Source organism: Amblyomma mixtum, chromosome 1 (assembly GCF_055824585.1).
Source record: "Amblyomma mixtum isolate Tamu chromosome 1, ASM5582458v1, whole genome shotgun sequence".
In the NCBI taxonomy this organism is placed as follows: domain Eukaryota; kingdom Metazoa; phylum Arthropoda; class Arachnida; order Ixodida; family Ixodidae; genus Amblyomma; species Amblyomma mixtum.
In genome coordinates, this window is record NC_143012.1 from 12675649 (window position 1) to 12697734 (window position 22086).

Here is a 22086-nt window from a genome sequence, read left to right on the forward strand (position 1 = left end):
TAAAAAGCCTAACCACCTGGATGCCTCACGCCCATAGTTCTTTCATGTTGCATCCAGCTAGCAAACAGCCCGTGCTGAGTGCACAGTGAAGGTGATTCCGACGTTGCATGCAATCAAACTTCAATGAGAGCACTTATGAAACTGAGCCAACGCAATACTGAGCGTTAAAGCAGTACAGTTCTGCTAAGGCGGCGTTGAGCAACGGCCGAACCTACTCACAAGTAAAGAGGAATACACTTTTAACTAAGAGAAGAGGGAATAAAGCCCGGTTTAACCTGATTAACAGTGATGACGGAAATATCTGCCAGCTTTACTAAGGGCTAAAAGAACAGATTAGAGTTCCATAAGTTGTGGGAGAGCTCGTACTCGACTCGAGGAGTTGAGTGCGGCCTGCAAACCGGTTAGGATTTGAGTCTCGCGTTCGAAAAAGGCATTACGCCATTATGCCATTTATGCCTAACGAGTTATAATATTCAGGTTTATTAGATTAGCTTTGTTTAAAATCGGTGGTTTTAGTGCTTTTAGTATCCCAGTAAGTGTAAATGTCAGCGTAGGCACAAACTACAATGAAAGAGACAGCGTATGTAAGTGGATTAGACTTGTTGTTTGACTGGTTATGGCGCCTGGCATTCATGACTGCACCGTAAAAACGGTCTACCCACGCTGACAACAGCACGCAAGTCAGTTTGTAAGCTGATTTGACACTGTTTCTGCCTCCAGGTATACACAGTGGTGCGTCATTTTATGAAGAAGCAAGCGAACGAACGAAAAGATATTGGAAGGGACACTTAATCCCCGCCTTAAGAGTATGACACAATAGCTTTAGTGGGTTAACGCCCATATATACGGAAGTGGCCTTTCTAGACTTTACCTTCATAGATCCATGGGAGCCCTCATATCGCTTTTGACGCAGCGGTGCGGCGGTTAAGCGATGGCCCTGCGATGGCAGGTGCTATCGCCGGTAGGGCTTGTGCGACCCAGGTTGCCCCTCCTGGACGACTTCTCGCGACCAATTGTTAATTTAACTGTCACCTGCCACGGTGGTTAATTTCGATCACAATACAGTGGCCAGGTTGCGATGACGCAACAAGGTCATGTGACGTAGGTTGCCCACCTAGGTTGCTCCTCCGGGTTTTCACTGACAACGCGACGCCGCCGGATTTTCTACACAACGGGAGCCTTAACGCTGTGACGTTAGAGTGAGTGAGAGTGAGTGAGTGAGTGAGAGAGTGAGAGAGTGAAAGAGTGAGAGAGTGAGTGAGAGAGTGAGTGAGAGAGTGAGTGAGTGAGAGAGAGAGAGAGAGAGAGAGTGAATTATTTCGCGGCTGCTGTAATCTGGTACATCACGACCAGTCCAGCCGATCGGTTGAATGAATTCTCCGCGTGCTTACTATCAGGAAGCTCTGACCCAGCGCATGAGAGTCACACTCGGGTCTTGGCGTCTACCCCCCCCCCCCCCCCCCCCCCCCTGCTTGTTCGTTCTGGTCCCAGCGCGCACACACCATTCTACGTACAGCCCCCGTCAAAAGTATTCAGCCCAAGGGGTTTGCTTACGGGGCCTGCAGCGCGCCTAGATATGCATCCTAAGTGACCGTAATCTCTGGAACCATAAATGGCTGCGAGTCCTCAATCCTGCCAAGCTTTGTACTCCTAGATGTGCTAGGGAGCTGCGCAAAACAGTTTAGAAGCAAACCCATAGGGCTGTATATTTTTGACGGGGACTGAGAGTGAGTGAGAGTGAGTGAGAGTGAGTGAGAGTGAGTGAGTGAGAGTGAGTGAGTGAGAGTGAGTGAGTGAGAGTGAGTGAGTGAATTATTTCGCGGCTGCTGTAATCTGGTACATCACGACCAGTCCAGCCGATCGGTTGAATGAATTCTCCGCGTGCTTACTATCAGGAAGCTCTGACCCAGCGCATGAGAGTAACACTCGGGTCTTGGCGTCTACCCCCCCCCCCCCCCCCCCTGCTTGTTCGTTCTGGTCCCAGCGCGCACACACCATTCTACGTACAGCCCCCGTCAAAAGTATTCAGCCCAAGGGGTTTGCTTACGGGGCCTGCAGCGCGCCTAGTTATGCATCCTAAGTGACCGTAATCTCTGGAACCATAAATGGCTGCGAGTCCTCAATCCTGCCAAGCTTTGTACTCCTAGATGTGCTAGGGAGCTGCGCAAAACAGTTTAGAAGCAAACCCATAGGGCTGTATATTTTTGACGGGGACTGTACGTCCACGGACCAGCGGCTCAGTTACGACGTCTTCAGAGTCATCACTGTCAGGACACGCAGCCTCTTCACTCTTCATCTGCGTTGCACTCTTCCACAAAGTCCTCACTGTCTGCCAAGTGGTGTCGTGCTTCTTCGGTACGGACAGCCATCAGGTCCTCAGCAGCCGTCAGGTCCTCTTCGGGGCAGCAACAGCTGCCTACCAGCAGCAGTACCTGACGCACCAGCCACACGAGAGCACGTACAGGCTGCGCCATCAGCCACAAGCACACCGGCGAGCACAAACAGTCGCACATACAATCGCACAGACACACGCAACACTGTGGCAAGGACCGTCCCAGCTCCACGCATGCCCTCAGCGTTTCTCTCACTTGCTGGACCAGGAGCTTGCATGCCAAATATACACAATATACACACGCCACCACCGCTGCAACGGCGACGCTAAGCACGCCAAGCACGCAAGCCACGAAAGTAAGCGGTACCCCTAACACGAGGGCCAATGTCACTTCACGTGCCCTTGGAGGTACTAGCACCAGTAGAAGGAATACAAGCGCTACCTGTGCCATCAGCGGTATCGCCACTGGCAGCAGCAGAAGAAGGGCTGGCAGAGCCGTTGATGCGGGTACCAGAGCGCACGACTCGAGCGCGTATAGAAGCGGCAACGACATGGCTCAAAGGCCGAGAGAACGCACGAGATGGGACACGTTTGAGAGGGGTAGGGATTTTCAGCGAGCAGGAAAGAAACAAGACACGGAAAGTGCAAAAAAATGCACGGAAATGCAGTTACGGAAATGCAGCTTCGGGTTAAAGACGTACCAGAATAGCATGTGCAAGGCAAAGAAAACGGCTAGAAAAAGGAGTTATACTGTCTTGCAAGGCGCGTCAGAACAAAACCAGATGAAAAGATCGGGTAGTTAAGCAGAAATGCAGCTTTGCGTGAGAAATATGACCCAAGATAATGAAATTTAGAGAAGAGCTAGAAAGAGGCTCGTGCATAGCTGACTAGTAGCTTGGTGCGGAGTGACCTTCGATGACATTCGCAATCAATTGCCATCGATGACCGTCGTGACAAGCGATGACATTAGGAAGGGTGCTTTCTTCAGCAGTGGTGCGGAGTTTCCGGTAGCTCTGTGGGTCTTGAATGCAGGCTCTGGAAAAGAAACGCGAACTTTGGTATCGTAGATAGTTGACTGCACGACAGAAGGGCTCGCATCAAAGCCTTAAGTCTGTATTAAGCTTATAGCTTAAGCTTATAGCAGAAATGCTTAAAGTGAACTTTAGTGATTTGAACCCACTGGTTTATTAAATTCTTTAAACGCGTGCTTATACACGTTTCATGGACGAGCTATCATGTGGTACTAAGTCCAGATAACCTGCCATTGTTGCTTTCGAAAAAGAAACATTCACTTCAAATTCAAAACCGCATACTAGGAGGAAGGGGTTATCCAGAATAAAGGAATTATGAAAGTGAAAAGGACTTCACTGAATGAGCACTTTCTTCCAGTTTCTTCCACATTTTCGCCTGTTATTCGCTCCATGCGTAGACCGTCACTGTTTGGTTGGCATCAATGCCAGACAGATGACAATTTTAAGTTTTTTGATTATTCAAGCTGATCGGCGAAAAGTCTCGACTGATTCTATTCAGGGCGGAATTGCATATAAGATCCACATGACCTGTACGTATTTCCTGAAATGATGCTTGTGTTCAGGTCTGAAGTTCTTTTCCATTGCCATAAGAAATAGGGAATTCGACACAGAAAGGGAACGTCCACTCGGCATTGCTCGGGCCCCATTACAAGGCAAAACGCGAGTAATCGAAAACAAAATACATGAGCCTCCAGTGGAGACTAATTAATACACAGCACATCCTTAATAGTGAGAAATGTGCACTGAGAACTTGAACGCAGTCAGCCACTTGCACTTACTAACTGGCTTAGAACGTATTGGTAACCCGTCATACAAGCATCATTAATAGCAGGGAGAAATCACAAGCGCACAAAATACAGACCGAAAGAAATGAGCGATGAAACGCAAATATACGCACCTTCAGAAGCTCTGGGCAATGCAAGGATTTCCACGGGCACAGCACTTCTCCTGGGGCTCGTCCGCTATAAACTCAAGTGCACAAAGTGCTCGGTGAAAACACTGTTACGCAGCTGAACGGCTACCACTTCTTAGCAGGCCTTGTGCACGTCAGCTTAGATACCTAGGCAGCTAGCAGTGCTTTCATTTCAGCGAGGCAGCGAAAAACATTGCTATCCGTGGATGCAGTACTTCACTTTCCGTCCATTCCTCGTTAACTTCTATTTCTCACTTAGCTACTCTGGCCTCGCACAGTTGCACGACTCCTGCCTGCACTGGAAACGTTATGTCGTAAACAGCTGTGCTAGCTACATTGGCGACCACGGGAATCTCTGAAGCTTAACCGTGCAAGCAAACGCATGCCTGTAGTTTCGGGTTCCCATTCCAACCTAAAGGCCGGTTCACATGCAAGCGACTGAGCGATTGAGCGCCGCGTCGCAGCGAAAATTTCCAACTTGTTGAAACCTCGCCGCTCGTAGCAGCGACGACTCAAAACAGGTTTTTCCGCCGCGGCGACAGGATTCGCTGGCATTTTCGCTTGCATGTGTTAAGGTGCGCTCACACTAGCGGCAAACTTCCCGCAGGGGCGCAGCGTCAACGGCGCCGTTGCGTCGCAGCTCCTCGGAATCACGCTCACACTGCGCGCGTTTTCTCGCTGCGGTTGTAGAGAGCAGGCGTTGAGAGAGGGCAAAGCAACCGCCGAGTGCCCCGCAGGACGCGCGCAGCCCCCGCCTCCACCGACGGGGTCACTGAACTGGGAGTGACGTCACGGTTCACGGTCGACCCCCATTGGCTGTTCTCGTCAGCGGCACGGGAAAAATAGCTCCCGGACCCATCGCTCTGCGGGACGGCACAGCAGCCTGTCTGCGGGAGAAAAACCGGCTTGTGCGGGAAGCGGCCCGCGGAAAACGTTCTGCGTTGCGCGTTTTCCCGCCAGTGTGAGCGCGCCTTTAAGGCAACCGATGCCGTCCCACGTCGGCGACGGAAGTATTTGAGAGAGGTAATGCCGCCGACGGGCAGCTGAGAGGAGAGAGGAAGATAGAGAGAGAAAAGAGGAGAGAAGGAAAAGCCGTGATGGCTGCAAAGCGGAAGGGCTTCAGCCGTTGCTGCTCGGAGTGTCGAGATACGGGCCGCCGCGGCAAACACAGTTTGCAAGGCGTGCTGTCTGTCTCAACGTCTACAGCTTTTACTAACTTCGGTATCTACTGGTCGCGCCAGTGGCTTGCTGCCGTTCCGCCCGCCTTCGCGGCAGCGTTGGAGATATGCAAGACGTCTTGAGATCAAACTGAAATTGAAACAATCTTCAACAATTCCCAGGGAACGCTCTACATTTCGACGCAACGGCTGGGTGCTTGAGAACCGAATGTTGCCAACAGGAGTTTTACATCACAGCTGATATTTACTTTTATTAAGCGCAAGACATGGACGCACATATTCGTATCCAGGCCCTCCAATGTTCTGCATATCCCTTTGATTTTCTGTGACCTTCGGAAATAGCTGGTGTGAACGGAGGAAGCATGTTATCCAAAATGTCACATCTAACATCCGGTTTTTCGCTGATGACTGCATAGTGTAGCGCCCCATAAATAAACTGTCTGACGTTAGCGCTCTCCAGAACGACCTCCTTAAAATACAAGATTGGTGCGATACCTGGCTGATAATAAATGTCAACAAAACTTCTTTGCTGTCGTTTCACCGCAGTCGTAAGTACCAAGCTCCCGCTCACCGCTTTTACAACTGTCCTCTAAATGTAAACGACACAGCGAAGTACCTAGGCATTAACTTTTCCCGAGACCTATCTTGGTGCAATGATATTCATCAAACTGCTAACTCTGCTAACCCCACTCTTGACTATTTACGCCGTAACATTGCCTTAGCGCCCCCAACTGTAAAACCTATCGCCTATGTCGCACCTGTCAGACTCAAACTAGAGTATGCTCATTCCATATTCGATCTTCATCAAGCTAACCTAACCAATTTTCTCCAATCAGTTCTGTTCGTTCCAACTACTACTATCACACTAGCGTCACCGAACTGGAGTCCCAACTTGATCTCCACCCCTTAGCTTCCCGCCGTAAACTAGCACGCCTTTGCCTATATCACAGATTTTTTAATCCCTTGCCTCCGGACAACATTTTCGTCCGTCGAGCCCATCTCTTACCCGCCACAGCCATCTAAAAGCCCTTTATTCCGAGCGCGGCCATACGACAACATTCCAGAAATCATTTCTCCGAGGTCAGATATTGCAGCGAGGCGAGAGAGCCGGCCATGATAATGACCACGTAAGCGCAGAATCTCTCGGGACTCTCTAGGTTTCTCAAAATTACAAGTATTAAGTATCCCCACTGAGTTATGCGATGTTCGCTACTAGCGGCCGATGGATGGCGCTAGTTTCTAATGCCCAGGAAAGCTGCGTAGAAATAAAGGCTAAAAGTGCCGCCCTGCACCTTGAAGTGATGGCGGAGTGGTCTAAGGCGTCAGTCAACCACAATACTATACCTCGTCGCAGGCGGGGATCCCAGAACAATCTCGGCAGAAAGATTCTTGGACCGAAGCGGAGTACAATGGCGAGTGAAAAAGATTAGCGCAAGTGACCGATTGCTGGTGATAAAAAAAATTCTTAGCACTGGGCTATTATTCACCTGTATCTCTCACAAGACTTAAAGGTGGGGCTGACATGTCGCTCTCAGTATCGACGTTTTAGTGAACCGCAGTGCCGCGAGTTTACATTACTCCCCACCGATCACGGGCCACTTGTGTTTTTTCGTGTTACTTCCCGCTGTACGTTCCAAACACGGCCACTGTGCGCAAGGTCCGCCGCCTACTAAGGCTCTCAATTAGGCTAGTTGGTTCGCGGAATCCGACCTGGTTACAAGCACTAAAAGAGACAAGGACACAGTAAGAAGTGCCAGGACACACGCTGTCCTGTCACGCGACAAGACACCATGTGTCGTATCAGTTCTTTCTGTGTCCGTGTCCTTTTTAGCGCTAGTCAGCATGTCGGAATCCGCAGCCTTCTTGGTGCTTAATGTTGTGCAACAGAACAAAGTGATTCTACTACTATTAGCCCTGTCCTTTCTACTATGCCCTCACCTCTTTCTTTTCACTCCTACACGCTGCCTGCTATCCTTTATTTCCGCTGCCCCAGCTCCGGTGCTTCCAGCAGCGATAGCAGATGCCGGGGTAGCAAAAATTTTTTTTTTCATATTCAATGCGTAATAAAAACCACTACTACTACTATTAGAAGCCTGGAAAGATATGTTGGGGAGGAATAACCGCAAACTTGACAGGACTGAAGATCGAGAAGAGGACAGGACGAGCGGTCTTCAGTCCTGTCAAGTTTGCGGTTATTCCTCCTCCCCAACATGTCTGACCAACTGGCCCAAAGCTTCCCCTTGTTGAACCTGGAAAGATATTTGCTAAAATTGTTCAGTCGTTGCTGGACTGTAATTCTTGGAACTTTTGAGAGCAGAAATTGGTTCAGCCAACTCAATAGTCTCTCTCAGTTTTTGCGCATGCGACGATGAATTATCGCCTCGGCTCTCGGCGCACGGGATGTTGTGTAAGCTGCCGCACGTTTCAGCTCGTACGATATCTGCCACTCGGACGCGCCTGCTTGGGCCTTCACGAGTTCGACCCGCAGTGGGCGGGTGCGCCAGTCCAACTCCGTCGCCGTCCGTTATCGCGAACAAACCTGGCACTCGCGATACACTGGCACGAACTCGGGTGCGACTGCACGTAAACATTCCAAAGGCCGGCGCCCATGGGGGTGTCGCGTACGCATGTCCCCTGCTCTGGGTATAGCACACCAGTCCGCTGAAGCCGGAAATGAACTCAGTCGAGGACGCCGGTCGCGCGCGCAGTCAGCTGATTCGAGAGCTACCTTCAAAGTCGGGTGCAGCTTGGATAGTAAACATTCGACTTTGACAGCATACATTAGATAACGAGCAGCACCCCCCCCCCAATCACCCCCCCCCAAAAAAAAAATAAAGAAAAATTGCCCTTTTCTCATCGTCTATTGCGGAACGAACTTAAACGATTTTAAATTAAGTAATGAGGCACGAGGAAATTAAAAAAATCACAGCAGAAGGAAAAGATAAAAGTGATCTTTTGTATTAAAGCTGCCAGGGGAGCCCCAGGCTCAAAGGTATTTACTGAAATCTTACGCTTACATTTCTGGTTAATTAAAATAAAAACCAAAATCAATGCAAAACCACGCGCGTAATAATAATAACGATAAAAAGAAAATGTTGAGAAAAGTAGACAATGTAGAGACTTTAGACCTTAGACTTCAATCGACCAAATGATCAGCCAGGCTTTCGTAAACGCTACTCAACAGTGTACCATATTCATACTGTCAATCAGGTGGTAGAGAAATGCGCAGAATATAACCTACCCTTGTACGTATCGCCTTCATATCAACAGAAAGCATTTGACTCAGTCGAAACTTCAGCAGTCATGCAGGCATTATAGAATCAGTTCCTTATGGGAAACTACTGGAAAATAGTGGTCGCGGCTGCACAGCTATCATAGTCTTTTATAAACTCAGCAATAAGTAAGGAAGGGTGTCAGGCAGGGAGGCACGACCTCGCCAATGCTTTCATCGCCTGTTTAAAGGAGGTACCCAGAGGCCTGTATTGGGAACATTTGGGTAAAATAATTAATGGAGAATACCTTAGTAATGTGCGATTCGCTGATGACATTGCCTTGGTAAGTCACTCAGAAAATGAACTTGAAAACATGATCAGTGAGTTCGACAGTCAGAGCAGAACGGTGGGTCTAAAAATTAATACGCAGAAAACCAAAGTAAAGTTCAGCAGTCTCGGAATGGAACAGTAGTTTACAATTGGTATCGAGGTGCTGGAAGAGGTAAAGGAATACGTCCACTTAGGGCAGGTACTGACCGCAGATACGAATTACGAGAGTGAATTAACTAGAGGTATAAGAATGGGGTGGAGCGCATATGGCAGGTTCTCTCAGATCATGAACGACAGTTTACCAATATCCCTCAAGAGAAAAGTATTTAACAGCTGTATCTCACCGGTACTCACCTGTGGGGCAGAAACGTGGAGGCTAACAAAAAGGGTTCGACTTAAATTGATGACAACGCAGCGAGCTATGGAAAATAAAATGTTAGGTGTAAAGTTAAGAGACCGGAAGCAGGCAGAAAGTTAGGTGATTGGATAGGATTAAGAAGTTTGCGGTGATAAGGAAGCCGCAGTGGTGCAGGGCAGGGTTAATTGGAGAGATATGGGAGAAGCTTTTGTCCTGCAGTGGGCGTAGTCGGTCTGATGATGATAATGATTGGGTCGCGATGAATTTATTTACATGCCTTTCATTGAATATTGCACAATAGTTACTAAGGACGTGGACAGCAAAGGATAGGTCTCATAACCAGAAATTCTGGAAAAAAGCATTTTTCAACGGGAAGTATTTTATGAACGCAATTTTTTCATTGTGGGATTTCCATATAAAATCAATATATCCGCAGATCTCCCTTCTGCAGGCTGGCATTATTTCGCTATTACGTGTCGTCATAAACGTTCCTTATTGGTCTTCTCTTGCAGTATTAACTACTATATGCGAGTGCTGGAAAAACTTTAAAATAAATATTTTGGTATGTATCGGAAGAATGAAGCACAAACTTCAACATTTCCATAACAGTGACTTGATGTGGTGACCTGTGCACCTGGCGTGGGTTCTTACTTAAACTGATTCTTGTTGTTAGGCGACAGATTCATGGAGGAGGTTATTCGCCGGTAATGGTGTCATCGTCGTAATGATATTAGAAGTAGTAGAAGCGTAGCAGCACCGGTACTAGCTCTGGTAGTAGTCGTAAAGGAACTAGTTCATTAGTAGCAGAGGTAGTGGTGGTAGTAGTAGTGGTTGTGGTGGTAGTGGTGGTAGTAGTAGCACTATCAGTAGCACTAACAGTAGCAGTAGCAGTAGCACTAGCAGTAGTCGCAGTAGTAGTAGTAATAGCAGTATGAAGTGTTTTGCCCAATAGTCTTGTTTTTGATCAGCGAGTAACTGTGGTTGTGGTGGTAGTGGTAGTAGTAGTAGCACTATCAGTAGCACTAACAGTAGCAGTAGCACTAGCAGTAGTCGCAGTAGTAGTAGTAATAGCAGTATGAAGTGTTTTGCCCAATAGTCTTGTTTTTGATCAGCGAGTAACTGTGGTTGTGGTGGTAGTGGTAGTAGTAGTAGCACTATCAGTAGCACTAACAGTAGCAGTAGCAGTAGCACTAGCAGTAGTCGCAGTAGTAGTAGTAATAGCAGTATGAAGTGTTTTGCCCAATAGTCTTGTTTTTGATCAGCGAGTAACTGTTCAAGGTGGTGGCAGCGGTTGTCTTTTAGCAGCGAAGCGATGGCGTACAAGTGCGAAGATATCGCCGGATCGTCTCTATTTGGTCACTGCTGAGTGTTAATGCTATAGCATTAAAAGCCTCATATGGGAGGAAAAAAAAAGACGACATTGATGTGCGTCTCATAAATCAGACCAGAAGTCACTTCACAACAACGGAAGAGACACCACTTCTGGTAAATACATCAACACCTTCTAAAGCCAACACATGAATTCTGACTTCTTTAACCTCGGAAACCCGCGGTGCCTCAGCAATTTCTCTATTTATTCACATGTGGAAAGAAAAAGCTACACTGGGTGGGAATTTCTCAAATAGAATGAGGTGCCAGGGTCTTAGGTTGAAAAGGGCTCCTCTTTTGAATACTGTGGCTCAGTGTCTATGGTGCTCGGCTGCTGTCCCGAAAGACGCGGGTTCAATCCCGGCCGCGGCGGCTGAATTTCTTTGGAGGAGAAATTCGAGGCCCGTGTACTGTGCGATGTCAGTGCACGTTAAAGAACCCCAGGTGGTCGAAATTTCCGGAGCCCTCCACTACGGCGTCTCTCATAGCCTTAGTAGCTTTGGGACGTTAAACCCCATAAACCAAACCAAACCAAACCAAACCAAACCAAACCATCTTTTGAATACTGCGATTCTGGATTGTGACAAGCATTCTTGAGATTGATCACTTCGTTTCTACTAAAGTGTTTTTTGTTTGGTTTTGTCTTCTGTTTGCTGCACCAACCTCTGTGACTCAATGGTGTTGAAGATCATAAACACAGGCTTGCAAAATAAGTGTTGCACGGTGGCTGGCGGTCAGTGCTACTTGAAAAGCAGTGTACTTAGGTACGCTTTTTAGTCAGAGTACTCCTGTTGCTATCCGTGCTTGCGCTTATTCGCACACGTGAGTCCCGCTGAAGAAGTGAGGTCGTACAAAGTCCAGCAACCAAGACGGTCAGAACAGAAAAAAAGAATAAAAAAGTACTTAGCGGTAAGGACTGGCGAGCGCAGACAAATGCAAGCATGAGTGCCAGCAGGGAGAAACAAAGCGAGAATCTTTCCACTGATAAGAGGCAGTCCGCCGGCGGGCACACAAGAAGGTAAGTGCAACAACGCCAGGACGGACACGGTGTGTGGTCCGGGTCTGCAACTGCCGTGCGAGCTCCTTATGAAGATTATCAATTACAGCTTTCGCTATGCTGGCGACCAAGTTCGCGTTGTCGCAAGCGGATGTAATGCCTCCTTTGTTTTCTTTTCGTGTGAAAAACAGCTCCGATACAAAAACAATGGGGAACCTCTGGCTGGTGACCTTAAACAAGTGCGGTATAACCCGCTGTGATGTGGCGGCCCTTAGGCTGTCCTATTTTGTTTTGTTATCGCAGCCAGTTCGGAGTATTGTAGTTCCTAGTACGAATCCTGTCATGAAGCGATTCATCATCATCATCATCATCATCATCATCATCACCATCAGCCTGACTACGCCCGCAGTAGAGCAAAGGCCTCTCCCATGCCTCTCCAATTAACCCTGTCCTTTGCCACCTGCGCCCATCGTGTCCCCACAAACGTCTTAATCTCATTCGCCCGCTTAACTTTGTCGCGTTCCCTGCTACACTTGCCTTCTCTTGAAATCCACTATGTTACCCTTAGTGACCATCGGTTGTCTTGCCTTCTCATTACATGCCCTGCCCAGGCCCATTTCTTCCTTTCATCTTCACTAGGATGCCATTAACTCGCGTTTGTTACCTCACCCACTCTGCCCGCTTCCGGTCTCTTCACGTTACACTTATCATTTTTCTTTCCATAGCTAGCTGTGTTGTCCTTAACTTAAGCTGAACCCTTTTCGTTAACCTCCACGTTTCTGCCCCATAGGTGAGTATCGGTAAGAGACAGCTGTTGTATACTTTTCTTTTGATGGATATTGGTATGAAGCGATTATGAGATATGTAAAGTACGCTGAATTCTTGAGTTTACGCAGTGATTCTTGACTTTAAGGTGAAGCGTCAATTTCAAGCCACCAGGAGCAGTGAACGTGAACGAAAATACTATTGTAACAGGGATTCTGGTTTCCGGGTCTATCGCAGCGCTGCCTTTGTCAGATATATTGATTTCTAAGGGTCCAGATAGGAATCACAATGCGCCAAGCCAAAACATGGCTGTTACAAAAGCTGAACAAGCCCAATGATGGGCCCTTGTCCAGGAATCGCCGGGAAGTCATTTGTCCAGCTATCGGCAGCCTCGTATAATGACGACAGTGGGGTGGGGGGCACAGATAAGGCCAGACAGGGCATCCTCGATAATGCCCCCGGAGAAGGCAAAGATAAGACCGACATCACGCTTGCCTTATCTCCTCTTGGGGGTGGTCGCTTCTCGCCGCCGATTGTCTGTGTAGCCGTTCGATAGCCTCTCGGCCATTTCCAGTGAGAGTGCTGTGAGCGCCGCAAGTTCCCTGCTGCTGCGTCGGTGATTCCTCCATCTCCGTCGACCAGCGGGCGGGCAGCATGACGTCGTCTTTCTGCCTGACCCCCGTCTGGGACTGGGACCTTACCTGGTACTCGGCTTACCCGCGCTTCACGGCCTGCTTCGAGTCGACTGTGCTCGCCTACTTGCCTGCAAGTGTGCTCCTTCTATTCGGCTTCTTACCATGGCTCCTGTGCGACGATGCCAACAGGCAGTGTCCCCTGTTTCGGCCCAGGGCGCTGTGCCTGACTCCGCTGAGCCTTTTGCGGTTCGTGCTGAGCCTCCTACTGGCGCTGGTCTACGGTTTCTCCTTCATCTGCAAGCTGACTATGGACGTGCCGTACTCATCTTGGGCGTCAGCCACGGCCGACTTGGTTCGTTGCGTAACGTACGTGGTCACGTTGATCATGCAAGAACACAATCGTCGCCAGGGGCTAGGATCTTCGAGCCTACTGATGTTTTTCTGGTTTTTGGCGGCGTTCTTGCAGCTTCCAGAGTACTTCCATTACCTCGAAGAAGCTTTCCGGAACGATGTCGACATGCCAGATGTGTACCCCATCGAGTTCACTGTCAGCATGCTCGCCTACCCGATGGTTATAGTGCAGTTTGTTCTGTCGTGCCTCACCGACGTTCGTCCTGACACCAAAAGACCGTACCTCACTTCCGGCCCGCTATCATCGCTTATGTTCATATGGATGACGCCCCTCATCTTGAAAGGTTACCGACGCAGCCTGGAGCTCATTGACCTTTTCAAACCAAGGCCAGAGCTAGTGACCAAGGTTAAGTACGACGAGTGGAGTGCCTACTGGAATCAAGAGTTGGATTCCGCGGGTTACATGCCTCAAGATGGCTCCTGTGATTGCACGCGCCCAGTGCCATCGCTCTTCAGGACAATGCGAAGGGCCTTCTGGAAACCAGTGCTCGTCGGTTGCATCTTGGCCATGCTTCGGACAGTTGTGAGGACAGCGCCCGCTTTGCTGCTGCATCTCATCACGGGTTACATGGCTAGCGACGAACCGGTGTGGAAAGGTGTCATGTATGCAGTTGGTATCGTAGCTGCCAACTTCATTACGGCTATTTTCGTACGGCACATTGACTGTACGCTGTCTCTTACTGGCCTCGGTATGAAAGCAGCAGTCATTGGAGCCGTTTACAGGAAGGCGTTGAAGATTTCAAGTGAGTCTCAAAATAGCTACACTGTCGGGGAGATGGTGAATTTAGTGTCCGTAGATGCTGATCGCGTCTTCAGGCTGGCAGCGTCGTTTGGGTTTGTGGCTTCCGCACCATTGCTTATAATCATCACAATAGCTCTCCTTTGGCAGTACCTCGGTGTGGCCTGTTTAGCTGGCATCGCTGTCATGATCGTTATCATGCCTCTTGTTCTGGTTGTAATGAGCCTCGGCCACAAGTACCAGGCCGCACAGATGAAGCTCAAGGACAAGAGAATCAAGAGTATGTCTGAAATTTTGAACAGCATCAAGATCCTGAAGTTGTTCGCTTGGGAAAACCCGTTCATAACGAAGATAGATACACTACGTTCACAGGAAGTCGCGCTGCTGAAGAAATACTCGTACCTTACGGCCTTCAGCTGCTTTTGCATGACCTGCTCTTCCGTACTTGTGGCCTTGTCAAGTTTTGTAACATACGTGCTCATCAGTGATAAGAACGTTTTGAACCCAACCGTGGCGTTCGTTTCACTGACACTTTTCAACCAGATGCGCTACTCAATGTTCTTGATTCCAGACTTCATCTCGAACGCAATACAGACCAACGTCGCCTTTGCAAGAATAAGAAAGTTTCTAATGTCGTCTGAAATTGACAAGTGCGCTGTATCACGAAGACCCCGTGATGGCGAAGTAATAACCATCAAGGGTGCCACTATGTCTTGGTCTTGGGACAAGGAGTGCATCCTGCATGACATCGATTTGTCAGTGAAGAATGGCGAATTGCTCGCTATTGTGGGTCCCGTTGGCAGCGGCAAATCATCGCTTCTGTCTTCTCTGCTCGGAGACCTGAGAATACGCTCAGGATCAGTGGACTGCATTGAAGACGTTGCTTACGTTCCCCAGTGTCCCTGGATTCAAAACAAGACCGTTAGAGACAACATCCTTTTCACGAAAAGCTACGAGGCTAAACTTTACGACAAAGTTCTGAGGGCCTGCTGTCTTGAGAAAGACCTCGAAATATTGCCCGGTGGTGACTTGACGGAGATTGGCGAGAAGGGTATCAACCTCAGCGGCGGCCAGAAACAAAGAGTGAGCCTAGCACGAGCTGCTTATCAGCGCAAAGATCTGTATCTCTTCGATGATCCTCTGAGTGCTGTTGATGCTCATGTCGGAGCGGCTATATTCCGGGATCTGATTGGTCCCCGTGGCCTTTTGAGAGGTGTGACGAGAGTCCTAGTAACGCACAATCTTTCAGTCTTGCCCGATGTCGATCGCATTGTTGTCATGAGAGCTGGTTCTATTGTTGAGAGCGGAACGTACCAGGAACTTAAGGAAGAAGGCAGCGTTCTTTCGGAGTTGTTGAAGGAGTTTGTGAGGAAGAAGAAACGAAAGCAGTCAGAACATGGAGAGGACTCTGGAGCTGAAACGGACGCCACGTCGGAAGCGCAGCCGGAAAAACAAGAACTGAATATTGTTCAGAAGGAAGTAGTTGAGGAAGGCTCCATCAAGATGAGAGTTTACCTGAACTACATCAGACATGCCGGTCCTTTGTTATTCTTTACGCTGCTTTTCTACGCCGCCTTCAGGGCCATCGACATCTACAATGGCATATGGCTAAGTGAGTGGAGCACTGATCCCTTACTTCCAGATGGCACTCAAAACATTCCACTGCGAGATTACAGGATAGAGATCTACGCCATTTTGTGCGTCTGCCAGAGCTTGACGGGATTCGTCGGAGTTGCACTGCTCTGGAGGGTGGCTCTTTCGGCGTCGACGAGGCTACACGGTTTGATGCTTTCTGGTGTTATGAGAGCTCCTCTTTCGTTCTTTGAGGCCACTCCATCGGGCCGCATTTTGAACCGGTTTGGCAAGGACGTCGACCAGCTAGACGTCCAGCTTCCCATGGTGGGCAACTTTTTCCTAGAGTTTCTCATCCAAATCGTCGGCATGATAGTGCTGATCTCCATGAATCTTCCCATATTTATTCTTATAGCCGTACCTGTTGTCGTGTCATTCGTCGTCCTCCGACAAGTTTACGTTAAGTCTTTGCGCCAAGTCAAGAGACTAGAGTCAGTGACTCGGTCACCAGTGAACAACCACCTCGCCGAAACCGTGACTGGCCTGTCCAGTGTGCGAAGTTACGGCGTGCAGCGCACCTTCGTTCAAGAGAATGACTACAAGGTAGACGTGACACAGAACTGTACCGTTAACAGCCTTCACTGCAACTACTGGATGCAGATCCGTCTGGAAATCATCGGCGACATTCTCCTTCTCACCATGCTTCTGCTCATAGTCACAAACAGGGACAAAATTGACGCCGGCATGGCTGGCCTTATGGTCTCTTACTCTCTCAACACCATCGCACCGTTTAACTATCTCATCTACTTCTCTACTGAGCTTGAAGCAAACTTAGTTTCGGCTGAGCGCCTGGATGAGTACAGGAGGCTTACTCCGGAAGCGCCGTGGTGTCTCAGCTGGAGTCCTGACCCGGCGTGGCCTCGAGAAGGAGCCCTCTGCTTCAGGTCTTATTCCACACGCTACAGGGAAGGCTTGGATCTTGCCTTGAAAAATATCAACCTCGACATAAAGCCAGGCGAGAAGATTGGTGTCGTTGGCCGAACAGGTGCCGGCAAGTCAACCATGACACTCAGTCTCTTCCGTATAGTCGAAGCTTGCGGGGGTCAAATTGTGGTGGACGGCATCGACATCTCAACGCTCGGACTGCACGACCTTCGCTCTCGGATCACCATTATTCCGCAAGATCCAGTTCTTTTCCACGGAACGCTTCGCTACAACCTGGATCCTACTGGAGTCCACAGTAGTGAAGATCTGTGGACAGCACTGGAGAGGGCGCACCTCAAGGACGCGTTCGAAGAAGAAGGCCTGGACTTCGAGGTAACCGAAGGCGGTCTGAACCTAAGTGTAGGGCAGCGGCAGCTTGTATGCCTCGCCCGTGCCGTTCTGAGGAAAACCAAGATTTTAGTCCTGGACGAGGCCACGGCTTCGGTGGACATGGAGACCGACGCCCTCGTTCAGCAGACGCTCCGCGAGCACATGGTCGACTGTACCGTCGTCACCATCGCACATCGTCTGCACACCGTCCTCCAGTCTGATAGGGTGGTGGTCATGGAGGAGGGCTGCATTGTAGAAGTGGGCCAGCCGGCCGCGTTACTCGCCGACGGCCATACCTCGTTCCACTCGATGGCACGGGAAGCAGGCCTTGTGTCCGACGGAAGGTCTGCTAGCGAAGCCGAAGGCTAAACTCTCGCTGGTGTGCTTGTGCAGCTGTTTCCCGACTGCCAGTGTATCATGCTGCCATACTTATTTATGACACGTACCGCTCGACTACACTCTGCGCCGAAGAGAGGCTGTCCATCATTGCACTGTTTACCAGCCGTCTCAAATGGTGCTGCATGACTTGAGTGACGCGGGGGTGCCCTTTCACGCCTGTTTCACTGATGGCGTGGTGTTGATATTCAGGGCCTCTGCAAATTTGTTCGAAAACGTGGAAGTGCTCTTCTTATTTGCTTGTTTTTCAAGGAGTACGAAAATAACAAAACCTCACCCAGCTTATTTCCTCTTTAGCGTGTTCAATTTACTTGGGTATGTGTGCATTGTGCTACAAGTGCTTTGACTATGTTCCACTTTTACTGGTAAAAAATGACACAAATGCTGATGACGCTTCGTGCTTTCTCCTATTGTACGCTAGGATGTTTCGTAGCTGATCTATGCATATAATTAAAAAAAAACCACTTCGCAGCTAAAGTCCGTGGCTTGGTAAAACCGCCTTACCAGCTGGCCACAAATCACTCGCAACAACTTTCGATAGTGTTGTTTTACTGGTATTTTGCTTGCATTCGTATCCTGCCAGTCCAGAGGAGCGTATGCTATTCAGTTCGTATATATAATCTGGCCGTGTCATGCTCGTATTATGATGGAACCGAGTTCCATGTGTGTGAGTTGCATTAACATAGGAACTAACTGAACTTTTACGATGTGCAATGAGGTCACCGGAAGCTATATATTGGTCTTTCCGGGCGATAAGAATTATCAATGGTAGCCACATAGCAGTCCCATATTCACGATTCATTTCTTAGAGGGACATCCCCCGAAAACTGGGGCTTTATCATGGCTTTTTAGTACCAATTTCCCTCTCAGAGAGAGGGTCATTGTTACCCTAACACCCTATAACCTAAAATCTGCCCCTGTTTTGCAAATCATGCTCGCTTAACGCAATCTTTTGCATGGCTTAACTTTTCATGTGCAATAACCCCAAGAACCTTGACGTTAAGCGCCTTCCAACCTCATCTGAAGGCAGCGATAATGATTCCTTGCTAACGACGGGTCGCTGGTCGAGGGAGCAAAGTTAAGTCGCATTAAGGAATCTGAACAGTGCTTACGAACAGAAGGACGAACTCTTCTGAGACGTCGTTGCTTCATCCCAACTACGGCAAAGTACAGTCGCACTGATGTGAACCGTCCACTTTTGAACAATGCCGCCCTGGTTTAAAATTAATTTCGACGCAGCGCCTCCGCACTTGCTGAGTTCGTAGGTCACTCAAGGGCGGGAAAAGGCCGAACAAAGAAAAAGAAAGCGAGAAAGATAGCACCATGGACGCACGACGAGCGTTTTTCGCCTCTAGCTATATATCGTCTCGGACCACGGCTGGGTCCCAGCCTGCTTTATTTTTTGTGCGGTTCGTGAATTTGTCCAGGCTACGGCTTCGGCCGGTCGGGAAGGACGGCTGCAAGCCGCTTCCGTGTTGGCGTCCACATCCGCCGGATGAGCGCGGAGTCACGGACTGCCTCTTTCTCCCTTTCTCTTGTCCCTCTCTTCCAGCCTATGGGGAGAAGGCGAGGGGGAGGGAGAGAGCTTCCGTCCCAGGAACGAAGCCAGGGAAGGCGAGGAGGAGACTTTGGAAAGCGGGAAGACGAGTGGAGTGGAGAAAAGGGCGGCTGTGACGAGGAAATCTTGCGCCGGCAGAAGCGTTTGTTTCAATATGCCGGCGCAGAGGCGACAAGTGCCACTGCGCTGGTATGGACACGGAGGCTTATCACCATAGGGAAAGGGGGGAGGGGGGGGGTGTCTGCTCGCTCAATTGCGGCGAGAGAGACAAACGCTTTTCTAATCTGCTTCGAGCACAGGGAATGGCGTTTGGCGCGCTGTTGTACGTTGCGAGAGGACCACGTTGAGCCGTCGCTTCCTGTGATTCGAAACAATGTCGTGTCATTCCTTACATTTCTTTCCCGTTCTTTTTTTCTTTTTGAGGGAGGCGGAGAGTAGCTGTAGCTTATGCGGCAGGCGTTGAGAGCCGGGGTGGAAGCAGAGATGGGCGGCCAGTGTCGGTTCATTAGAAGCTTCGCATTTGTCGTACGTTTCGTTATGATCGAAACGAGTTCTCCTTGGAAAGTGCACTTGTGCCGGGGCGTCAATGAAATTACTCCCTCAGCGTGAACTGAAGAGACGTTTTGTGAGAGACGATTAAACTCGGGCCTCTTCAAATAGCCCACATTAAGCTCATGCTGTTCAACGTACGTATTACCTCTAAAACCAGAAGGAAAAAAAAAACGCAATAGGCAGTTTCTTCGGGCTCCCTTTTTTTTGTTATATTTTTAAATAAGAACAGCCCAAAAGAGGCGATAACGAGAATGAGAAACGGGACAAAAACGGAATCCACCGTGGCAATCTGTACTGAAATTATAAGATTAGAATTGAAGTCTTCATTTGAGACCTTTACGTGTCTTAAAACCGCTGTTAAAGATCTAATCGTATTTTTCGATCCTGACCAGGACGAATTTTTCTTTAACTGCGAAGTTTCTGAGAAAGCTGTATAGCTTTCCTTTGTAGCCGTATGGATGCACTTGGGTAGACGTCAATGAGTAATTACTCCCTTATTACAAATCTACTCCACCTTGGGGGATTCCCCCTAACATTTGACTGAAGACGGGAAATATATCCGTTTTTTTTTTCAGAAAACCGTAACGTACCGTACTCCATCTATATTTTTGTGAATCTCTTTGGAAGGAATGGCGAACGTTTTTGGCGGTGAGATTAGTTTATCTTGGTCACTAATTCAAAATGGTGAATTATTACTGGACTTGCACGTGCCAAAACAATGCTGTGCGCTACGACGAATGTAAGCTACCTGGAGATTCACCAGCCTTCGCAAAAATCGCAGCGCAGGGAATTTTTCGCATTTAGCGTGCACTGAGCGCCGAGCCCCGGGAACTGAACCCGCAACCTTGCGGTCTTTTGTAGACTGCATCATTGGCACCTATCCACCGCGACGGGTCATTCGCCTGCTGAGGAGCACAATATACTTGTTGTCGCGAACAAATTACACTACACTAGTTACAGTAAGGGAATGTTAGCCAGCTTTTGTTTTTCTACGCTTTAAGCTGCTACCTTTTCTCTGCGCATATAGCTTGCCATAAACATCCTTCCCATTCTTATTAAAAGTAGTATTAAATGGTACTAAAATTTAAATAAATTCTCACCACGGCATGAACGACGCCCCAAGAAATATTCCATTTGAAGCAGCAATCAGTAGCGGGAGAGTGCAAAATCACTTTGCTTCTTAACGGCTAATCGCTATCTGGTTGAGTGCTATAGAGCTCGGTTATCGTTCCTTATCTCTTCAGTAGCGTCACAGTCTCGTGGAATTTCCAGTCTGTGTGAAATCCTTGGCCTTGCCACTATGGAGAGGGTGAGTGCTGTTATCAACGCACTCCACTCGCAGGCAGAGGCCCACACACTCGAACGGAAAGGAGGACTAATATTACGCGCTGCTTCCACTACTGTTGATCTGGCATGTTCTCTGTAAAGGCGGCGCCCAAAACTAATTTCGCCAAGTCGGTCGCATTGAGAAACTCTTGTATCCCATGAGCCCAAGCCCAGGAGTGTTGGCCATCAATTTTAATTGTGAGGCAATTGTGGAATGTTGTAAGGTACTATTATGGAAATATTGAAGGTAATGGCCGATTCCTCCGACACGTAGCAAAATCTTTGTTTTAAAGTTTGTCCGTCACGCACATCTAGTAGTTGAGACTGCCCCAGAAAACCAATGGGGAACTTTTCTGACGATAGTATGAAACTCTAATAAAAAAAAAAATCAAGCCTACCGAGGGATGACCTGCGAATGTATTACTTGCTATAACTGACTCTTAACTCTTACAATACATGAAAAATGGCTTTATGAAATAATTTCCCGTTGAAAGATGCCCGTATTCAGAATTTCTGGTTATGAGTCATCGCAAAGTGGAAATTAGAAAACAGGAGGGGTACAAAATGTAAAACTACAGGGTAAACATACAGCAGAAATAGAAAAAGAAAGGAAACACGCATAAAAAATCACTATAGCATCTAACTCCACAATGTGTTCGCAGTGTGATAGCATCAGCAGCCGTTGATGCCTTCAACGGAAGTGACGTCATTTCAAATCTGGTGGAACCGAGCGACAACGGAATGTATACAACGCGGAGCTGCAGTAAGATTCATGGTCAAAACGATGTTTCGTGTACGGTGTGTGATAAATCAGGAGTAGTAATTTAGGGAATTTTGTTAGAATATCGCAGTATGTATTCGGACGTCGATACAGAGAGAATCGATATCCCCAAAGCGCTTTGTTTCAGTAATAACAAAGGTAGTGTGAACGCATCCGCTGTAGTACTCGTTAAAAAAGAGGTTTGGGGATTGAGGGCTGAGAAGGAGGGTAGTGCCCCAAACAGAGAAATCCAAGATTCAAAGCTGATGTAGCCTAAAGTAATTGGAATCTATTTGATAAAGCCAATGTTTCAATACTGTGCATTTCAAGGATTCGAGG

The 22086-nt window shown here is 48.5% G+C and overlaps 1 long non-coding RNA gene and 1 pseudogene across 1 annotated transcript in view; both read left to right on the plus strand.

Moving 5' to 3' along the window:
* Window positions 1–22086, plus strand: part of LOC149365492 (uncharacterized) — a 138212-nt gene that overhangs the window by 39371 nt on the left and 76755 nt on the right. The window lies entirely within an intron of this gene.
* On the plus strand, window positions 13031–17937 carry LOC149365493 (ATP-binding cassette sub-family C member 1 pseudogene; annotated as a pseudogene).